We start from the raw sequence: 20270 nt of genomic DNA, 5'->3' as shown, positions 1-20270 counted from the left end.
CAAAGCCTTTCTTGTCATCTGAGATGCTGCTTTTCCTAATTGAAAAATAGTAGGGAATTTTGTTTAACTCTGCCAGAGGAGGGAAACTACAGTTATGGATGTGACCTGTGGCTAGCATCTTTGGGGTGGGGCCTTTTCTTTCATCTCAACAAAGACTCACTACCACTAACTTGGTAGTCCTGGTTTTTGAGGGGGGTCTCTGGGGCCCATATTACATCTCCAAATAAGGTAAGATAAGTATGAAAAAAAATAATGAAAACTTAGTTTCTGTTGCCAGAAGCTATTTTTGAGTTTCAAAAGGGTTTTGCTCAGTACTTTGTGTTGCTGAGCCAGTCTTATTGGAATTCACTGTAGACTTCCTGAAGAACGCAGGTGGGTTAGCAACATGGGAAGGAAGACAAGCTGTGTGATGGGTGTTACCCCCTGACCTGGTGGACGTGGAGACCCTGCCTAGCGACCATTTCCTGAGACCCTGTTGCAGAGGTGTGGGGGCTGAAGCCCAAATCCACTGCGAGAAAATGACGAGATTGGCCCTTCACATGATACACCACGTTGTCTGCCTCAGAGACCCTTGCCTCATAGATTGCATGTTGTTGCTATTATGAACCAACAATAAATACTTTTATCACAACAAAATTTTGAATAAAAATTTTGGAAAAAGATAAGCCCAAGTCCAACATCTGACTTATCTCTCTCTCTCTCTCTCTCTCTCTCTCTCTTTTTTTTTTTTTTGACTTATCTCTTAATAGCTCTGTGCCCTTGGACAAGTTATGTTAACCTCTATGACAGGTAGGTTCCTTTCCCATAAATTGGGGGAAAAATGATAACCACTGGGTTGCTATGAAGACTGATTTGGATAACGTCCAATGCTGGCACTTAGTAACTGTTATTATTTTATTATTATTTTTTTGTCATCTTAAACTCAACTGGTACAAACGTAAATTTACAGGCTAAAACAAAAATTCCCTAGTGCCTATGTACATATATAGATAGACATAGACATATAGATATAGACATATAGATGTGGATAAATAGGTAATTGAAAAATTATATGGGTGGCTCAGCAGTTGACTCGGGGTATGATCCTTGGATCTGGGATTGAGTTCCGCATGGGGCTCCTTCCAGGCAGCCGCCTTCTTCTTCTTCTGCTTCTTCTTCTTCTGCTTCTTCTTCTTCTTTTTTAAAGATTTTATTTATTTATTCATGAGAGACACAGAGAGAGAGATGGAGAGAGAGAGATGCAGAGAGATGGACAGAGAGATCTCTCCATCTCTCTGCATCTCTCTCTGTGTGTCTCCCATGAAGAAATAAAATCTTTAAAAAAAGAGAAAAATTATATGTATATAAAATTACGTTTTCAATCTAATCAGCTCTAAAAAGGAATCATCTTTCTTTTTCCTTTCTTTCCTTAAACTTCACAGTGAACTCTCCAGCCTTCATCCTGGCATCCTGAGTGATGTGTACAGGCTTGAGGTGGCCAGATTTCCGAACTGATACGACCCATTAGCAAAGTGTGACTTGTTGCATCTTGAGTCTAGTAAAGTCATGGCTTCATCATGCCTGTTGACTCAGCCTTCCCATGGATTTGGTCCTGTGCAAAATGTCAAGGCATGCATTTTTCCAATTATACCCACAGCAACAAAACGCATTTGAAATATTTTGTTTGAAAATAATTTAGTGCCAATTTAATGTTCTTAGTAAGCTCTGATTCTGATATTAAAAAATATATATTTTATATATATACTCAAATATATATATATATATATATATACATACTCAAAAAGTCAGGAAATAAAACATTACTATTTCTGTTTGTTTTGCAAATCAACTTTTTATTAAAGTGCCTCACAAATTCAAAGTGGGGAGTTTGGGGGTGCCTGGGTGGCTCAGTCAGTCGAGCATCTGACTCTTGATTTCGGTTCAGATCATGATCTTAGGATTGAGCCCCATGTTGGGCTCCAGGTTCATTGTTGAATCTGCTTGAGATTCTCTCTCTCCTTTCCCTCTTCCCATCCCCTGCTCACTCTCTCTCTCTCAAATAAATAAATTTTTTTTAAAGTGGGAGTCTATACAAAAAGAATTTTAGAATGTACTAGGATACAAGTACAGGCATTTCTTTCATTAAAAAAAAATGGCAAATACATACACACACCGAAGTTTCAAAAAGTGCCCCTGGCAGAGGAAGGCAGAGAGAAGCAGAGCATGCGTGGTGGGAGCTGGTGGAGAAAGCATTAGGTCATCTGCTCCACCCCGCCACAGTGAGATTATCCCCCAGATGGCAGTTTATGTTTTTGCGGTTTGCTGAGGGCTTGGGCTCATTTTAAGTAACTTTCTTCAAGATCTTCTAAACCAGTTTAAAATTATTTTGTGAACTATTCATTCTATCACAGGCGTTAGCAAAATCTACCACAATCTAATAAGCACCTGGATATGTTCTCTGTGACACAGCCTGGAATCTCCTTTTCTTAAATTTCGACTCTATCTCAAATCTCTTTCCCTCCCCGGTGTTTACATTTCTCCCAGGTACTGAGTGTTTTCACTCAGTCTTGCTACACCATCCAGAAGAGACTGTTTAGGTGCATGCCTGTGTCTCCGACAGAGATTTTACAAATGAATTGAATGTAAGGTGGTAATAAATAGGCCATCATTGAGGCTTTCAACCTGGTTTGTTCTTTGCTTCATTTTCTTTCTTTATTTTACATAGATGTACATATAAAGATTTTATTTATTTGAGACAGAGAGCACAAGCAGAGAGAGGTCCAGAGGGAGAAGCAGGCAACCCATGAGCAGGGAACCTGATGCAGGGCTCCATCCCAGGACCCCGGGATCATGACCTGAGCCGAAGGCAGACACCCAACCAACTGAGCCACCCAAAAGCCCCCCACCTTTCTTTTAGAGAGGGGGTGAGCAGAGAGAGAGAAAGAGAGAGAATCTTAAGCAGGCTTCACACCCAGTACAGAGCCTGACTGGGGGCTCCATCTCACAACCTCAAGATCATGACCTGAGCTGAAATCAAGAACCAGACGCTTAACCTACTGAGCCCCCCAGACGTCCCTCTTTGCTTCATTTTCAGTTCAGCCAGTACCAGGTATTTACGGAGGGTCAATTAGGAGAAAGACACTGGCCCATAGCTCTTTGGCCCTGGACCCTGCACACATTTTTCTCTCTCTACTCTGCCTCAAGGTGATCACACACACACACACACACACACACACACACACACACTCATATTCACAAACACATATAAACATCTTTGTCCCTGTTTTGTTTTGCTTGTTTGTTTTTACATTTAGTACATGTTTAATGTTTTGTTTTATGAGTATACAAAGTTGACTTGAGTTTTTCTTAAACTTCCCAGTTGAAAATAATCCCCTGGGGCAAAAATATAGTTTCTTGGGCCTTCAGGGTCAGTTTAACATTATTTAAAATTAAATAAAAGAAGAGTCACATAATCCTTGGCTCATATATGTTGAACATATATGACATAATCCTAGTCATATATGTTCAACAGGGCTGAGGAAGGCACCACATATTTCATTTATTTATTTTTATTCTTATTTTAAATTATTTATTTATTTATTTATCTATTTATTTATTTATTTTATTTCTAGTAGGTTTCTCATCTGATTCTTGTTAACAAATAAGTTTGGGGACCCCTGGAGGAGAAGATGATCTCATGGGTAACTTTAAACTTTTATACATTACACTTCAGACAATCCTGATGACTTTTCCCAGAGGTCTTCATTGATAAATAGCATCGACTGTCTTCTTTAACCTCTGGCCCTGATGTGTTCCTGCCTCCTGAGATTCCATAGCAGATATCCATATTCTTCAGGAGTGACTCATGCACTAACTTACAGAATTTCTTCAATGTCTCAAACTTTTACTTACATCTTTAATTTTACTTAGTGTTTTGAAATTTTTCATCGCGCCTACTGAGACCATGGTAGACTTCTCCAGAGGAGGGCAAAGTTTTATATATTTCTGTTCATCTTTCATTTGTGTTCACACGGTGTTTTGCTCTCAGATGAATGAGGTTTTGTTCCTAATTTAATTTTCCCTTTAAATATGAGTGTTTTGCTGCATGGGTAAAGAATATATCATTTCATTGCACACACCAAGAGACATACGATTCAGGAACCCCGGTTTTATCTTCACTGGTGCAGCTGTTGGGTACTCATATAACTCCCTAATCCTTTATAAAAACTTAATCGGACAGCTGCCTTGATAATATGCAGTTTCAATAACAGCCTCTGTTGAGGAAAATAATATCCCATTGTAGTAAATCTCACCCATAAATGATGTTTCTTTGCAAAGAAATGTCTAATGGACAGCAGTCCCCTCAACTGGGAATCTAGCTAAATGCTGGGAAAAAAAATCACCTTTAAAAATTCTGCCATGAGATGGAATTATAGTCTTGGGATTTAGCAAGTGCTGGTATCTTTGTTATATTAGTGGTTTAATTAGACTGTTTCAGTGTAGTGGAACAGCTCCTTAAAGTACTTTTAACAAGGATACTATTGTTAAAGAAAAGCAGCTCTTTCATTGGAGCCATTAAAATTATAGGGAGAAAAATGAAAAATCACCCCTGGCAGCATATTTTTGAGTTCAGCTGTGACTTCTCCAGCCTAATCACCAAAAAATACTGCAAGGCACTTCTTGTTTACACAGCAGTTTGATCTGGATTCTTGTAAAATTAACATAGGTTGACAAATTAAATTAAATCATTCAAATTAAATTGAACACCACCACCCTCCAGGACATAAAATGTAAAGGAGATTAAAATAAACATGGGGAATGTTACTGTAATCACTAGGTGTAGAGTCAGATCCAGTAAAACAAAAATCTTGCTGGTGAATATAACTGGGTGCTGAGTATCAACCTGTAGTTGATATTAATTACTCTTTATATATCCCTACATCATCTTTCATGCACTGCTAATTCATCTTTCATGCACTGCTAAAATAGATATCTTTGTTTCCCCATGGATTTTTTTTTTTAAACCAGAATTTACGAGAAACATCTACTTGGTTCTCAAGCAGTTCAGTGGTTTTGCACTATCACAGTTTAAAATCTCTTTCAAGAATTCATGCAATAAGCATCTTACATTGTTGGTGGTTAATTACATTAGAAAATTCAGTCTCTTTGAACTTATCCTCAGAAGGGATTTTTCTTTTAAATGAAAAAGACTCACAGGTAATCTGAAACTTATGTCCCAATAGAATTTAACAGGAAATACTCCTCAGCCTTGTCTAAGTTTATTTAGAAGTACAAATAAAACAGACTCAAAAATTTTAAATGAGAAACTCATGTTTGAAGTCTGACTTTGAAGGAAAAGGAAATATATATTATGTAAATGTAATGAATCTAACACTAACATTCTGTTTTGCAAAAAATTTAACGAGGGAAGTGAGGTGAGCATAGAGACATGGGTGTTCTGCTAGGGTCTCACCAAGTCACCAAGTGAAGGGGGCTTTTGTCGTTTTGGCCTACCCTGCCTTCCTATTTCAGGGAATCCCAATAAGGAGACCCAAACCTAGAGGACCAGATGTTTCCTATCCCAGTTCCCTGCCAGTTCAGGCCACCAGCTGCATCTGCCCTCAACTTTGAGCTTGACTGAGGAATACAAATGTGCAGGAGGCCTTTAGAGAGGACAGCCAGTGCCCCGGAAGGAGGGGAGCATCCAGATGTGGCCAGTGGAACCACCGCTGGTGGGTGTGACAGCATCTCGGACTGTTCTGTGATGCCTCCTCTGCTGTCTTATCCACATTTCCTTCTGCGTTTCTCTTCAGCCTCCTTACCCCGGCTGTCAACTATGTGACAGCCTTCCAATAAATTCCTTTCTTGCTTACTGCAGAGTTAGCATCTGTCTGTGGAACCAAGAACCCTGACTACGCAGTTAATTCCAGCAATTTAGGACAAGAAACCCCTGTGCACTGGTGTGGCCACTGGTTAGTGAGCTTATGTCATTGATGTTATTTAGAGAAACTCTTCCTCACTCCAAATAAGATTTGAAATTACACAGAAAGCAAAATCCAGCAAGACCAAAAAATAAAATAAAATAAAATAAAAACGAGTTAGAAAGAGGAGGAAGGAAAAATAAAGGACCTAGAGCACGTGCCAGGTTGCTAAATGTACTAGTTATCATGAGAAATGGAACTTGTAGGCAATTGGGATTACTCAGTCTGCCTGGGTTCTCATACCCCTTCCCTGCTGGAGGCTCTTTCTGGGAAGCTGAGACAGGCACAGGCTTCCATGGGGAGGCTGAGGAATATGGAGTCTGAGCAAAGGAAACTGAGCTTCAGGGGCAGGTCACAAACCATAGTCCTGGGGTGCCTCTGCCCTGGCCTTGCTGTGGCCGGTGAGTTCCTCCTATTGGCTCTGCAGTGTCCTTCAAGTCTCTTCTTTCAAAATGGAAATACATTTGGAAGAGATCATATATTAAGTCATTTATTTTAGCAAACTGCTCCCCAAACTTCTATCATTCATGTACTATCTTTATGATCTTGCTGTATTCAAATACTATCATGTCGTTAATGTACTATTTTTACAATCCTGCCATATGCAAATACAATCTGTTCTATTTCTTCATTTTTTTTCTAAGTGCCTCCCAATCTTTTGCTTTAAATAATAGATGTGAATGTGAAAGCTTGTTACACTGTATATTATTTAATACTCATGGGAACAAACCCATAGTATAAAAATGATTATACATCATCTTTCATTCTACAGAAAGTTTAGCAGGTGAACTAGTTTTCCAGCCTTGTTTTAAAAAAATCAGGCATGAAAGTTAAAATTTTGGAATCCTTACCTTACCTACCAAAGTTGTCTATATTTTACTCTAACCCTGCATTTATAGTTTAGCTGGGTGTAAAATTTTGGTTTGAAATCATGTCCTCTCAGATCTTTGAAAGCATTTCTCCAACATCTTCGAGCAGTATCCAGTGGTATTGGTGAGAGGTCAGAAGCCAGTCTAATTCACAGACCTTGTAGGTTCCATCTGTTTCCTCTCTGAAAGTGCTTTTATTCTTTTAATCATTGGCATTCTAAAATATCACAAGGTTGCTTAGTTGTTTTGGGTTTGTTTCAATATGTTATTTTTTTGGTTTGTTTTTAAATTCATTTTGCTGTACCTGAGTTCTTTAAATCTAAGCGTTGTGACTTCTGAGCACTAAGATTCTACTTTTGAATATTTTTTTCCCAATTTTTTGTGTTGTTTCTGGGACACCTCCTGGTTAGATATGGGACTTTCTGGATTTGTGTCAGGGTCTCAGTATTTGGCCCCTAAAACAGTCAGAGTTTGATCAGGAAAACAAAAGCCTCTCTGTGTTTTCAGTAGGAAATGTTTTAATATAAGGAATATTGGAATGGCTGGAAGAGGGAAATTTTCGTGAGCTGTTACTGACTGAGCTCAGTCTGCAATCCCAGGGTGTGTGATTCTCTAGATGCTCACTTTGAAGCTGCTTCGAACCTCAGATGCATCTGTTGCCCGTGTGTCTGTTGGCCACTGTGCTGGAGAATAACACCTCTACCTATCCACCTTCCAAATTACAGATACCTACTGCAGGCCCTAACCTGAAAGCAAGTGGGGAAGGCAGTCTGGGAACTACAGGGCCTGTTTCTTTGATGCGGAGAAGCCCTTAGCTGGCATGGCAGAAACAATCCAGCACAGTGACATTGGCTCTGTGCATATCCTAAATCCAGGAGGAAAATTTCTTCATTGCTTAATGCCTTAATCTCTCCCACTGTAGAGAGAAGGAATGATATTACTAGCCACCTCATAGATTTTCTGGGAGAACTGACTGAGATAATGCATGGAATGGGTATAAATCAGTGCCTGGCACATACTCAAGTGCTTTTAGCATATGTTGGCTATCTAATTTTTGTTATTACTATTTAATTACCTTTTATCTTACATGCCCACCAACATCATTTTGCTCAAAATGTTGGAAAAACATCTTCAACATTGTTTTACAGTCTGTCTAATCATTTTTTAAATAACAGTAATAATTTTAATCACTAAGGGAAGTGTATTTAGATTGTTCTTTTTTTATAACAACTTCTCTGTTACGAGTTTATTCTTTTATTTTTATTTTTTTAAAGATCCTACCCATTTATTCATGAGAGACACAGAGAGAGAGGCAAAGACACAGGCAAAGGGAGAAGCAGGCTCCATGCAGGCAGCCCGACACGGGACTCGATCCCAGGACTCCAGGATCACACCCTGGGCCAAAGGCAGATGCCCAACCACTAAGCCACCCAGGCATCCTGAGGTTAATCTTTTTTAAAACATACTTTTATTTTAATAAGGTCTGGAGGAGATCAAGAGGCAAAACCTTAGGTCTTTCTAGCTCGTCATTTTGCACAGAAGCTGACAGCATGGAATCAAGAGGCTTGGTTGCTACCAGCAGTTGGGTTATTCCACCCTTGGTGTGTCAGGTGGTGTGCTGAGAGCTTCACTCAAATATCTCTCTCGATTTGGCTCAATCCTAAGATGCAGGTAGTAGTATTGTCATTGTTTCTAAAAGATGAGATCACTGAGGCCTACAGAGGTCGAATGACCCGCCCAGGTCACCCAGCTCGTAACTGTAGACATAAATTTAATCATAGATCCATTGGTGACTGAATTCAAGCTCTGCACCGGTGCTGCTAGATGGATCTCATCCCGTGAGATGGCGTGTGTGCAAATAGATTAATCTAGGCCTTCTGCGATGTCTGCAAAATTTGTTGCGCTACACAAGCCTTCCACAGATAAGTGTGTACTATGAGAGATGTTTAATGCACTCTTCTATTATTGTCTGAAAGTAAATCCTAGAAGTGAGTTTAGGTCAAAAATTACCCATCGTGAGACATTTTTATGTGATTTGACAAGCTGCCCATAAAAAGAGAAGTTGCGGCAATTCACACTTGTATCATCTCCATGTGTGAAGGCACCTGTTTCCCACCTGCCCACCGATGCCTGGTGTTACCCAGATTTTGCCAATCTCATAAGAAGAAAATGTTATCTCACTGTTTAAATTTGCCTTCATTCCATTTTTCATGTGGCTAGACAGCTCTTAAATGATTATAGGTCATTTATCTTCCTTCTTTTGTGAACTCTCGGTTCATTTTCTGTTCAACTTTCTCCTGGGATATTGCCTCTAGCTAGGATGGATTTGCAAGTACTCTTCAGGGATAGCAAGCTTTTGCCTATTATTTATGTTGCAAGTATACTTTTCTGTTCGCCGTTTCTATTTTTACCTTTCTTTATGGTGTTTGTAAAAGTCATTCTTATGTTCTACATAAGTTTATGTAGTCAAATCTGTCCTAATTAACTCTTACACATATTCTTTCTTTCAGTGGATGAAAGAATGAAAGCAACATGTAAGTTGGTCCATTGGGAGCGTGATTTATGATCTGAGTTTCTAAAGGAATCAGACAACTCCGCAACAAGTTGGCCCAACTTCAGGAAACAGACACACTATTTAAGATGGTGAGAATTTTCACTGACACACTGAAGATTTACCTAAGCCAACCTAAGAAAATTGAGAAGGATTTCCAGCTGGACTAGGCTGAAATCTCCTAAACTCACCTTTCCAGCTTATCTCTTGCTTCAGCCGTGTGGTGCTAAAGTCAGAGTGGGAGTTTGGATGGTAATGGGGGCTGTTGGGATGGGTGTGGGCTTTAACCCTAAGCTTCCAAACTAGTGCCAGCTGCCGACATCAGAAGACTTCTCTGCTATTTCTCCAGTGTTTTGTTCTTTGTTCCCATTTAAGGGTGCTACCAGGATAAATGACATTCAAGTCATAACTGAGTAGAGATCAGATTTATATCAAGACAATTTACCAGGCAAAGGTTCCCGGGGTTTAGAAGATCATGTGAGGTTGGGGCTGCAGAGAATGTCTAAATTAAAGCTCCAGGTTCACGGGATGTGAAAGAGGCACAGGCTCTATTTCAGGGTGAAGGTTTAGTTCTTCCTGTCCCTGCCTTTTCAATTATAGGGATCTCTCTGGACCCTCCTCTTACCTTTCTTCTCCAAGGAATCAAATCTCCCTTAGTCATGGCTACCACAGCCATCTCAACTCTTATATGTTCTCCTTCTAAGGATATTCAGACAGATTTCTGAAAGGGAGCAGCTTTCTCTTTAAAGTCTGAATTCTTAAGATTTTTTTTTAATTTTTATTTATTTATGATAGTCACAGAGAGAGAGAGAGAGGCGCAGAGACACAGGCAGAGGGAGAAGCAGGCTCCATGCACCGGGAGCCCGATGTGGGATTCGATCCCGGGTCTCCAGGATCGCGCCCTGGGCCAAAGGCAGGCACCAAACCGCTGCGCCACCCAGGGATCTCTAAAGTCTGAATTCTTGAAAAGGAAGGATGCAAATTCTAATTTTCTTTTCTTTAAAATACTACTTGGACCTCCACTTCTCTGAAGGTCTTCTCTAGCATCCATGCAGAACTTTTCTGTGGTGTGTTCAGTTGTCACTGCCCTGATAGCCCCACAGGATGATGCGATGGCTCCTAGTTGGTTCATCTGCTCTATGAGATGTTGGTCTTCCTCTGGACAAAACTGTGGGCTACTCATTTCTGCATCTATAGCACTTGGCAGAGTGTCAAGCATGTATTAGGCACTCTATAAATGTCTTTATTGGATCTGTGTTAGGACAATAGAAAATATTTGATCTCAACATGCTGCATGACCTTAGCTTGGGGCAAGTGGGAATTAATAACTTCTGATATAAGTTGATATGAAAGCAGTATCCCAGCAGGAATTATGTCAGATAGTCACTCAAAGAGGAAAAATGGTGAGTCTCAGATAATCCCTTTAGGGGAATAGCCAAAGACTGAGCATAACCAGACATGATCGGAGAGCCGTCTGCAGAAAAGAAGAAAAATATGTCTGAAGACTGGGCTAAGCACACAGTGCAACCATATAATGCTTAGGCCATTGTGTCCGTTGATTAGTTTACTCAAATTTCATTGATTAATCTTACTTAAAAAATCATGTGAAATAAGATGGTTATGAGATATAAATTTGGCACGCCAAGAGTTACTTGAAGACATGAAGTTCAATATAATTAACTGACACTGAGATTCATTTAGACATCTCAAAAGAATGTTTTACATGCCAAAGCTTCTTGTAGTGTGTCTTGTCTAAAAATGATCAAAATGTGTTGTGGCAATTTTAGAGAAGGGCTAATGCTATCATTAGAAGTCTAATGTTAAGCCCATGTTTGGACAGACTTTTGCTAATTAATTCCAGAAATTAAATAAGTACCTAGATTTTGTGTAACCTCCATCCAGGAATAGTTTAGATAAAAGATTTTTCTTTCTGCAAAACTGATCTAATGCCTTTTTCATATTAAAATTCTTTCCATGCATTGCACACGCACACACACACACACACAACTTGTAAATTATTTTAGTTTTCCGCAATTACATGAAAACACTTGGTGCCCCCAAATGCCTGAAGCATGAAAATCTCCTCTGTTTAAAATGCTGCCTCTTTGCCTTTCAGACTAGTGGGCAGTAAAAAATTGGATTATTAGGAACAGTCTCTGCATTTTCTGGAAAGTCTCTACTGGATAAGCCCCTCCTTACCTTCACTTTCTGGCAGAGTTTGGGGCACAGATAGCATACTTCATACACCTACCCGTTAGGGCTCTGACTCGCTTGACCATGTACTAAGTGAAGGACTATGGGTAGGTGTATGAATGACCAGATGGCTTTTTGAAAGTAGGAAAACAGGGCTTTATGTTGCTTCTGAAAGACTTTTTCACCCACTAGAAGACTGACAGGGCTGGAGAATCCAGTCCAATATTGGGAATTCAAGTCAGTTGAAGAAGTGATAGAGTGCCCACGAACTCTGTAGAAGAACCTGTGACCGTACTAACTGGTGCTTGGTCACTTGGTTATTAACATTAGAGAATATATGAGATCATCCTGTGCTTTGTTTTGTTTTTGCTTTTGTTTTTAACTCAATGGGAGTACACTGAGGTCTATTTTGGAGCTACATTTCACACTGATAATGTTTCTTGGAATCAGGGGCCATCTTGGTTCTCTGGCCTCTGAATCATAAGCTTTTTTTTTTTTTTTTCCCTTATCCTGCCTTAACTGAATGTATTTGGAGGGCAACCCAGGGGTGACTTTTGGTGGTTGGTTGATTGTTTTGAGGCTTCTGAAAAGTGAGCCCAGCCAATATGATGGTGGACAGTGTCCACCTCACACTACTGTGTTACCCATTCCTTTCCCCAACAGGCTCCCCCAGAAGAAATCAATTAGATACTGGAAATAGAGTGAAAACTGAGAAGTGTGAAAGCTCAGTAACATACAACAGAAAGTCACTTGAGGAGCCTGCCAGGAAGTCAGTCTATTCTTACTGAATTTAAGGTGTTCCCCTCACCTCCTTGAAAATTACCAGGTATCCCTGGATGATAATAACTAATACTGTCTTGCCCTCTCTCGTCTTTAAAAAGGGACAAAAATGGGCAGCGAAGTGATGCGGCCTGTGAACGCTGCCTTAGACGTGAGACCATTGATGCCTTGTTTCTCTCAGTGCTTTTCTTGGGGGCCGGAAGTTCCTTGTCACTACCTGTGAGTGAGCTTCTTCAGGGCCTTCGAGCCCCCTGGGCGTGGGTCCAAAGTGGTGAGTAACCCGACATGGACACCCTCTCTTCCTAGCGCTTCCAGGCATGCCTCATGCCTGGTGCAATTAGCAGTTTCCTTTGAACAGCCCTGCCCAGGGCGGCTTTCTGGTTGCCACAGTGAGCAAGCATTATCCTCTGTCCCTTTTCTGTGGGACAAGTAGAGCAGAGAGGAGTGAAATAACCCCAGAGGTGAAAAATAAAAATTACCCATGCTTGGCACAGAACCTCCTAATTCTGTCAGTCAGCCGGATGACCCCTCATTTCCACAGAATGGAAGAGGGGACCCATAGTCTCTCTCAAGAAAACTGCCCTTTTAGAGTTCACGCCCTCAGGGAAGATCTCTGATGCCTTCCTCTTCCCTGTTACGCCTTCTCTTCCTCACAAATAGCCTTTCATGAAGCTGACAAGAAGGGACATGAGCACCAGCACCCAGTGAGCAACCACCTGGGTGAGTAACCGGGGCAGGGCAGCCGGGAGGGGGTGTGGGGAGGGGCAGGGGGCACAGGAACCGGCTCAGGATCCAGGGCAAACTGGAGGCCCTTCCAGAGCCCGTGAGCCCTGGTTTGTGAACTTAACAGGAGGTACAGCTCCGTCCCTCACTCTTCCGCCTTTCGCTTAAAATGTCACCGTCTGTCACTCTGCCATGTTTCTGTAACCTTGTACCCGTCACGTCACCCTTCAGGGCTTTCGTTTATTTATAAAGGGAGGAGAATCGTCATGACTGCGCGCTGCTGCAGCTCACGTTAGTGGCCTCGGGTGTGGCGGAGCTGCGCGCCAGGGCCAGGCCCGAAGCCCTGACAGGACAACTCTGAGGCCGTGGCCTCCATCTGATCCGGCTGAGTGGGCTCCTTCTCCAGAAAACACCCATGCCCACCCTCTCCAATGTGACTTTCATTCTTGACATCTTTTTTTCTTTTTTCAGCAGTTTTTTTTTATTCCCCTCAGTTCATTTATCTAAGAGAGAGGGAGAGCAGCTCGAGAGAGTTAAACATCATTTGTGTATTTTCTTCTTAAATGAACTGTAAATTCCAAGTTTTCTAGTTTTTCACAGAAGACAGGATATTACAACTAGAGGAGACTATATAAAAAAAAAAAATCATACATTCCCATCCCCTTGCCTCCATTTTTTAAAAAAGGTGATTGAGGCCAGGGGAGCTGAAGTGATTTGCTCAGTGTCGCAGAGCCAGTGTGTAGCAGTAGCACAATCAAACGGCTGTGCCCTTCTGTTGACCGCCAGAGAGCAAATGGTCTTCAAAACACCATGCCCTCCACACCACACCTTGATATTTCTCCTTCTTTCTTTAGTCATTCCTGGCGATGACAAAGTCTTTCTCTCTCTTTTTTTTAAATCACTTTCTTTACTAAATTTTCTGTCAATTGCTAATTTATTATCATCAATGAATATTGAGAACTGGAAATCTTCAGAGTCCTGTACGAATAATTTTTTTTTAAGAGAGAGAGAGAGTGTGCATGAGCAGGGGTGGAGATAGAGGGCGAGGGAGAGAGAGAATCTTAAGCAGGCTCCACGTCCAGCATGGAGCCTGACACAGGGCTCGATCTCACGACCCTGAGATCATGACCTGACCGGAAATCAGGAGTTGGAGCCCTAACCAACTGAGCCACCTGGGTGCCCCCAGAATACTGAACAGATAATTAAAAGTATGCGCGCGCGTGCGCACACACACACACACACACACACACAGACCCAAACAGGGGACTCTAAGGAGGCTGTGGTTTGGCTCACTCAGTAAATATAAAACCTTCAAGATTATTTAATCTTGTTTCGAAAACAGTGTCTAACATGTTTCTCGGAAAGAGTAAGTGACGAGAGCAGAACTGAGGATGACCCCGTCAATGAATGTTTGTGGTTATTCACCGTGAAGATGCAGAGAGTCACCACCAAGGAGTTTAAAAGTTGACATCAACCACAGAGCAAGATAATGGTGGAGTCAGGACCATGGTGCCTCTTTCGGGCTATGTTTTATGTTCTATTGGTTGGACTGTAAGTTACCAAAATAACTATATTCTATAATAATACCTCTTATCAAGGGCTTTTCCATCTTGCAAAGAGAAACCAACTGAGATGAATTTTGGTAGACAATAGTCGGATATTGGGAGATCTAGCCATTGGGTTTAGCCTGTAGTCAGGATTCCTATCCAGAAAATAAAGCTAAATTTTGTGGAATACATGTATTTGTATCTGAAGGTATGTCTTTTCAGGATCGGGGTATGGGTTTTCTTTGGGTCATAGAGAACCTACCATCTGTTCCTTTGTTGCAACATCTTTGCTTGGTCTCTGAGTTTTTTTTTTCTCTCTCTCTCTCTTTTTGCAACCTACTCACTTACTAACCATAAGTTTTCAGCTGCGTCACATTGTGAAATCAAATGAGATTCCAATAAGGCAGGCCCATGGTCAGCCATCCTTACACAGAAAGACACAGGAGCCCCAGCTAAACACACCATATAAGGCTTATCTTAAGATATGAATCCTTGAAAACATCAGCTCAGCAATGACAAAAAGGAATTTTGCCTAGTTAGAGCTCTCCGCAGGAAGTATTTTTGATATTGTTTTGGCTTCAGGAAAAGAAAAACAACTAGAGTTTGTGGGGGTTACCTAAGTGCACAGTGAAACTGTGAATTCAAACTCTTTGAATCCTGTCCTCCAAATACAGAGGTCTTATGTGAAAACAATCTCATTTTCATTTTGCTTTCTGGGAAACTCTCCAAGGCATGATGCGCTGCCAGCTTTTTGTGACCTTCAGTTTCCTAACTGTGGCCAAGGGAAACTTGACCTTGGAGCTGTAGAGAGGCAGAGAACAGGTTGGTGTGGGGCAGGGCAGGAGTTTCATTCTCTCTGTTTGCTCGTTGCCCAAAGTGGACGGGTTCTCCTGCACCGAAACCCTTAGAGCCTCTGAGGGCATGAGGTGGGGACACAAGGCGCAATGAAAATACACATTAATCCCCAAGCAAGGATGCATACAACGGGGCCATCACATGGGATGGAGACTCCAATGGCCAGCCAGGAGCAGTTCCCAGCGAGGCATTAGGAATTAAGAAGACATTTGGTCTCCTGCAGATGCACAGTGGACACAAGGCTCTCTGGCTCCTTAGAGCATCTTAGGACTGAAATGAAATTCACAGAGCACAAGGATGCCTCCTGTAACGTTGGGTGGCTTCTAGAGGTACTATGACAACACCCATGACAGATACCCGCTCTGTAGGAGGACAGCCTTAGGTTTTCTACCATTGGGTGACTGCTTGACCACAAGGCACCATGTGGTCATAGGGTTAACCAAGAGGAACTGTGTCTCTCACACCATGGGGACCTGTAACCCCTACCCATATATACTGTCCCCAGGCATGCAACCAGTGGTTTCTGACATTTTTTTCCCAGCAAGAATTCCTTTCATCTCTTAACTTTGCTTATGGGCTCATGGGTGGAACGGCTTTTGCCTTTAAGGCAAATTTTATTAAGTATCAATTAGTATGTTCATTCTCGCTATTCAGCGAAAATCTAATTAGAGTAACAGCATCACCATGCTGACCGGATAGAATCTCAACCAAAAGCAAAGCAATCAACGTTTGAGTAGGTCTCTGTAGCCCGAGAACAGGCAATGTAGTCAGTTGGCATTTTTAATTTTTGAAAATAGCTTGTATTGTCCCATTCGCACCATTTGTGAACCTGAAGAATCCAGAGAACTGCTTGTGCTTTGGGGAAAAAAAAAAAGGCAAAGAATTTGGAGTCCCATGAAACTATAGGACTTGTGAGCTGAGTGATATTGAGAAGGGCACTCACCTTTATTGAGTGTCAGGTTCCTGATCTGCAAAGATGTCATCTGAAAATGACACCCCACTTACAGGGCTGTGATGAACATGAAAGAAAACCAGATATGGGGAGTTTGGATGTATTTCCCTTTTTCAAATAGAGATTTGACTGTGGAAATAAACATTCCTGGTACAATAAATGGAAAAATCGTCTCTATGCTACATTAAAATCAAACAGATCAACAAAACAATGTTTGTGAACCAGGAGAAAAAGGAGAATTTTCTTTCATAAGATCAAAATAGTGACCAGAGGGTGAGTTATGTGTGTTTTCTTGTTACTTTCCTGGAGGAGACGAAGTCTCCTGTGATATTGAGTTTTATGCCTATATAGGATCAAGAACACCTGGGGGAGGGAGTCGTAAATATATACTCTGAAGGTCCATGCCAATAACTTGGAAAGGACTCTATGGAGTCCTCCAGTCCTCTTTTACACTTGGAATACAAATAGTGTAGATACAGTTGGGTATTTTTCCCCAAAACAGAGTGCTAAAGAACACAGGCTTTGGCCAGACAGACCCCAATTTAAATTTCATCTTACTAGCTATCTGAGATGCATGGATTGAGCAAATCGCATAAGTTTGTTATAAGGCTTAAATTTTAAAAATGGAGATAAAAAGGGAGCAGTTCCTTTTCCGGTCATCAGAGGCACTAGATAAAGGTGAAATGTTATGAGTCCTTGTATCTCAGCTTCAACTTTTTCTCTTTATCCTAATAAACATTAGTTCATAAAAATGATAGCATGGGAGTCCAGTTCATGCAGGGTCAGCTGTCTCAGAAGAGGGCGCTTGCTCGGTGGACTTGGCACTGCGATCCCTATTTGTAATGCCTTTGCTATATCACACTCTTTGGAATGTATGAGGTGGGTCAGTATAAAGAAGAAACTCTTTGTTCGAAGATATTTATCCAACCCCATCTCACAGTGGCATTTCTTTATCTTGATCTTGTAAATGCTCAGGAATTGTGGCTGCTTTGGAATTTCTGCCAGACAGCTAATGGAATTTTTAGGATGCATCCTAACAGAAGTGAAATGGGAGTTTCATAGAAAAGGAGGACCTGACTCGTTTACTGCTTGACTGACACCAACCAACAAGCCCTTCGGACTCCGGGCTCACATGGATCTCTTTGGGTTGCAGACACTGGGAGCCTTGACGTGATAGATTGTTGAAGGTTCCCTCCTGCTTTAAGCTTCTTTCTGTCCAAATCCCTTGGATTTTAATGTGTGGATATGAGCTGAGGTGAAGTGAAATCGTAATTAATTTTTTTTTTAGTTCCCAGAGAAGGATTGGAATGGTATCATCTATTACCCTGGAAATAGTTCCAACATTGTACTTAAGTATTTCTGGGGTAGTGGAGATCTAGCCTGAAAATTCCCTGCGTTTACTTAAGAAATATCCAGGACTGGGAAGACTCCAGTGACTGTCACTACCAGGACTGGGAAAACTTGTCTTTGCTCCCTGCCTGTTCCTCCCCTAACTCCCCCTTGAAGAAGGTCCTGTCTAGTTGCTGCTGGTGTTTTGGTTAGAGAGGGACCCAGCTGGCCTTGGCCATGGCACATCCAAGGGCCAGTGGTGAACTGCTAACACCGTTAGTCAGCCTTGCTTTCCTCAGTGACCCCCCCTTCCCCAACACCCACACACCCACAATTTCTGCTCCTGTGTGTGTTTAACTCCATGACATTTGGGAAAAGCCCTGGATTGAGTACGAGACAGAATTTGATAGAATCCTGGCTCAGCCTCTGACTGAGTAAACGTGGGCAATTTAATTAACTTCTGGATTCTTACTTTTAACCTGTAAAAAGAACAATACAGTCTACCTTGTCCAGTCAATCTCAAGAGTGCCGTCCCCCCACCTAGGGTCCAATATGCACGAAATGGGAAGAAAAGCTGGATAGACTCCCGAGGGCTGCTGGAAGTTTGGCCTAAGCCCTATGCTGTGCAGAGAGGATAGATAAGACCTGTCTGTCCCTAAGGCAGCCCAAGGTATTGTGGGTAAATCTGGCCACTGCCCTGGAATGCTCTGATACACTCCCCCCACCTCTTCAAAACCACCCCCCTCGCATGCATTATCTAAGAACATTCTCTGGAAACCAGCCAGACGCACACTTAACATTAAACAGGGCTAATATCTTCACAGAAATGTATCAGTTTCCATAATTCTTCACCACATTCCTGGGAGTTAGCCACAGACTCACCCGAAATCGCACATGGGGTTTGCGTCTGGGCCACCCTCTGCCGTGGTCTCCACTCCTGCATCTAGTTAACTGCCTGAGCCACATACAAATTCCAGCCACAAACCACATCAAAGGGGATTCGCTTCCATCCCATAAATGATTGACAAAAATCGTGTCAAACATGACGCTGGTGGGAAAATGGCTCAACCCTTTCTTTCTCTAAAGGGAGTTCAGAAAAAATAAGGCTTCTCTATCATCACCAGGGCTTCTAACGATGAGAAGAGCTTGGAGCCATTGCACAGACCTGACAAGTGTACAGGATGACAATACGACAGCCTTCCTGGAGGAGTTAGATTCAGACCTAACGAAGATGGGATCGTGTTTATTAAAAAGAACGTATTTCTGGAATGTGTAGACTTGAAGGGGGAAACATTCCATGTTTTTGGTGATTACTTGATAATCTTGTTCCCCCTGGAGCATCTCTTAATAACTTGTTCTGTTGTCTATTTCTTCCCTGTAGACCTCCAGAAGTAGGGGAAGCTTCTTAGAAGCCACAAGCTCTTAAGCCTGAGGTGACATCAGGTATTCAGTTTGTGCATGAGTCTTGTTCATGTTTGTTGTTGAGCCAGGAAGGACCCTGTGGCATTTACAACTCCGGGCAGGAGAAAGAGGCTACAACTCTCTAGCCCCAGAGAGCGCTACCTTCTACGTTGCCTTGTGTCTCTTCTACAGAGAAAGGCCTGGGTTTCAGTGGTCCTCTGTCAAGTTAGAAAACAACCTTTCGTCAGTAAATGATTGACCCAGCTGCCCTGGGTGATAAGCTTAGGTAAATAAGCTTGATTCTGCTCCAGCAATTTCAAGACTTTTAACTCCTTAGGTTCCAAAGCCAAAAAATGCACACGGCTTCCTGGGAAATCCTATCATTTGAGCTTGACAGCTTTCTGCGCAGACAGCATGTTCCTCAGAATTATAATGCAAACCGTTCTGCTATAGCTTGAAAGTGGAAAGAATTCATGCAAACAAAATTCTGGAACAAAGTCATGTTTGAAGAGCCCAGACTAATGGAAGAATTTCAAGAAATCACAAATATGATTTTTATAATGAAAGATAGAAAGCTTTCTAAACCTTTGAAATACGTAGAAGAACAACGACAATTTTCAAAGAGGAGAGAGGAGGGAAGAAAAAGACGGCCCTCTTTGCAGACCATGTTGGTGGACAAATGATCGAATTCTCTCGATACACACCCACAACTCTGCAACCCATCTCCTTCAGTAGACCATCGTCGGAGACACTCTGGCTACAAGGCTGGGCAAAATGCTTGCTTTGTCATCTTGAGAGAAAGGCCCATGACCAGAGCGATCGCCTACCTTGATTGCTGCTTGGGAATCTGGATTCTTCTCTCAAATTCCTTCCTGACTCAGCAGTGGTGGCCCACGACCATTCCAATCCTTGCTGAAGAGTCTGGGACGGTAATAAGAAGCATCAACACAGGTTTTCGCTTTTTCTCAAGCACAAAACCACGGTGTTCCCCTCTATTTGCTTTCCTGCTCTCCCTGGCTCCTGCAGACGGTGGTCACTGGCTGCGGCCTGCTTGCAGCCAGGTATGTTGACAGATGTGAAGGAGGGAGCCTGCGCTGGTCTCAGCTGCCT

General features: G+C 41.9%; 1 protein-coding gene and 1 long non-coding RNA gene across 25 annotated transcripts in view; one reads left to right on the top strand and one right to left on the bottom strand.

Moving 5' to 3' along the window:
* PHLDB2 (pleckstrin homology like domain family B member 2) overlaps nucleotides 1-20270 on the bottom strand; it is a 217835-nt gene extending 197565 nt beyond the window's left edge. For all 23 annotated transcript variants that reach the window (XM_049105425.1, XM_049105427.1, XM_049105426.1 and 20 more), the window contains exon 1: nucleotides 19988-20270. The gene's annotated coding sequence lies outside the window, so the exon portion shown is untranslated. The remainder of the gene's footprint in view (nucleotides 1-19987) is intronic.
* LOC118353152 (uncharacterized) lies at nucleotides 12452-14814 on the top strand. Of its 2 annotated transcripts, XR_004811518.2 has the most exons (3): nucleotides 12452-12624; nucleotides 13014-13073; nucleotides 14419-14814. It is a non-coding gene; the product is annotated as an uncharacterized LOC118353152 (long non-coding RNA). The 2 variants fall into 2 exon arrangements; XR_007407986.1 differs by lacking the exon at nucleotides 12452-12624 and having other exon boundaries at nucleotides 12774-13073.

This window comes from Canis lupus, chromosome 33 (assembly GCF_003254725.2).
Source record: "Canis lupus dingo isolate Sandy chromosome 33, ASM325472v2, whole genome shotgun sequence".
In the NCBI taxonomy this organism is placed as follows: domain Eukaryota; kingdom Metazoa; phylum Chordata; class Mammalia; order Carnivora; family Canidae; genus Canis; species Canis lupus.
This window is presented reverse-complemented; position numbering and strand designations above follow the sequence as displayed.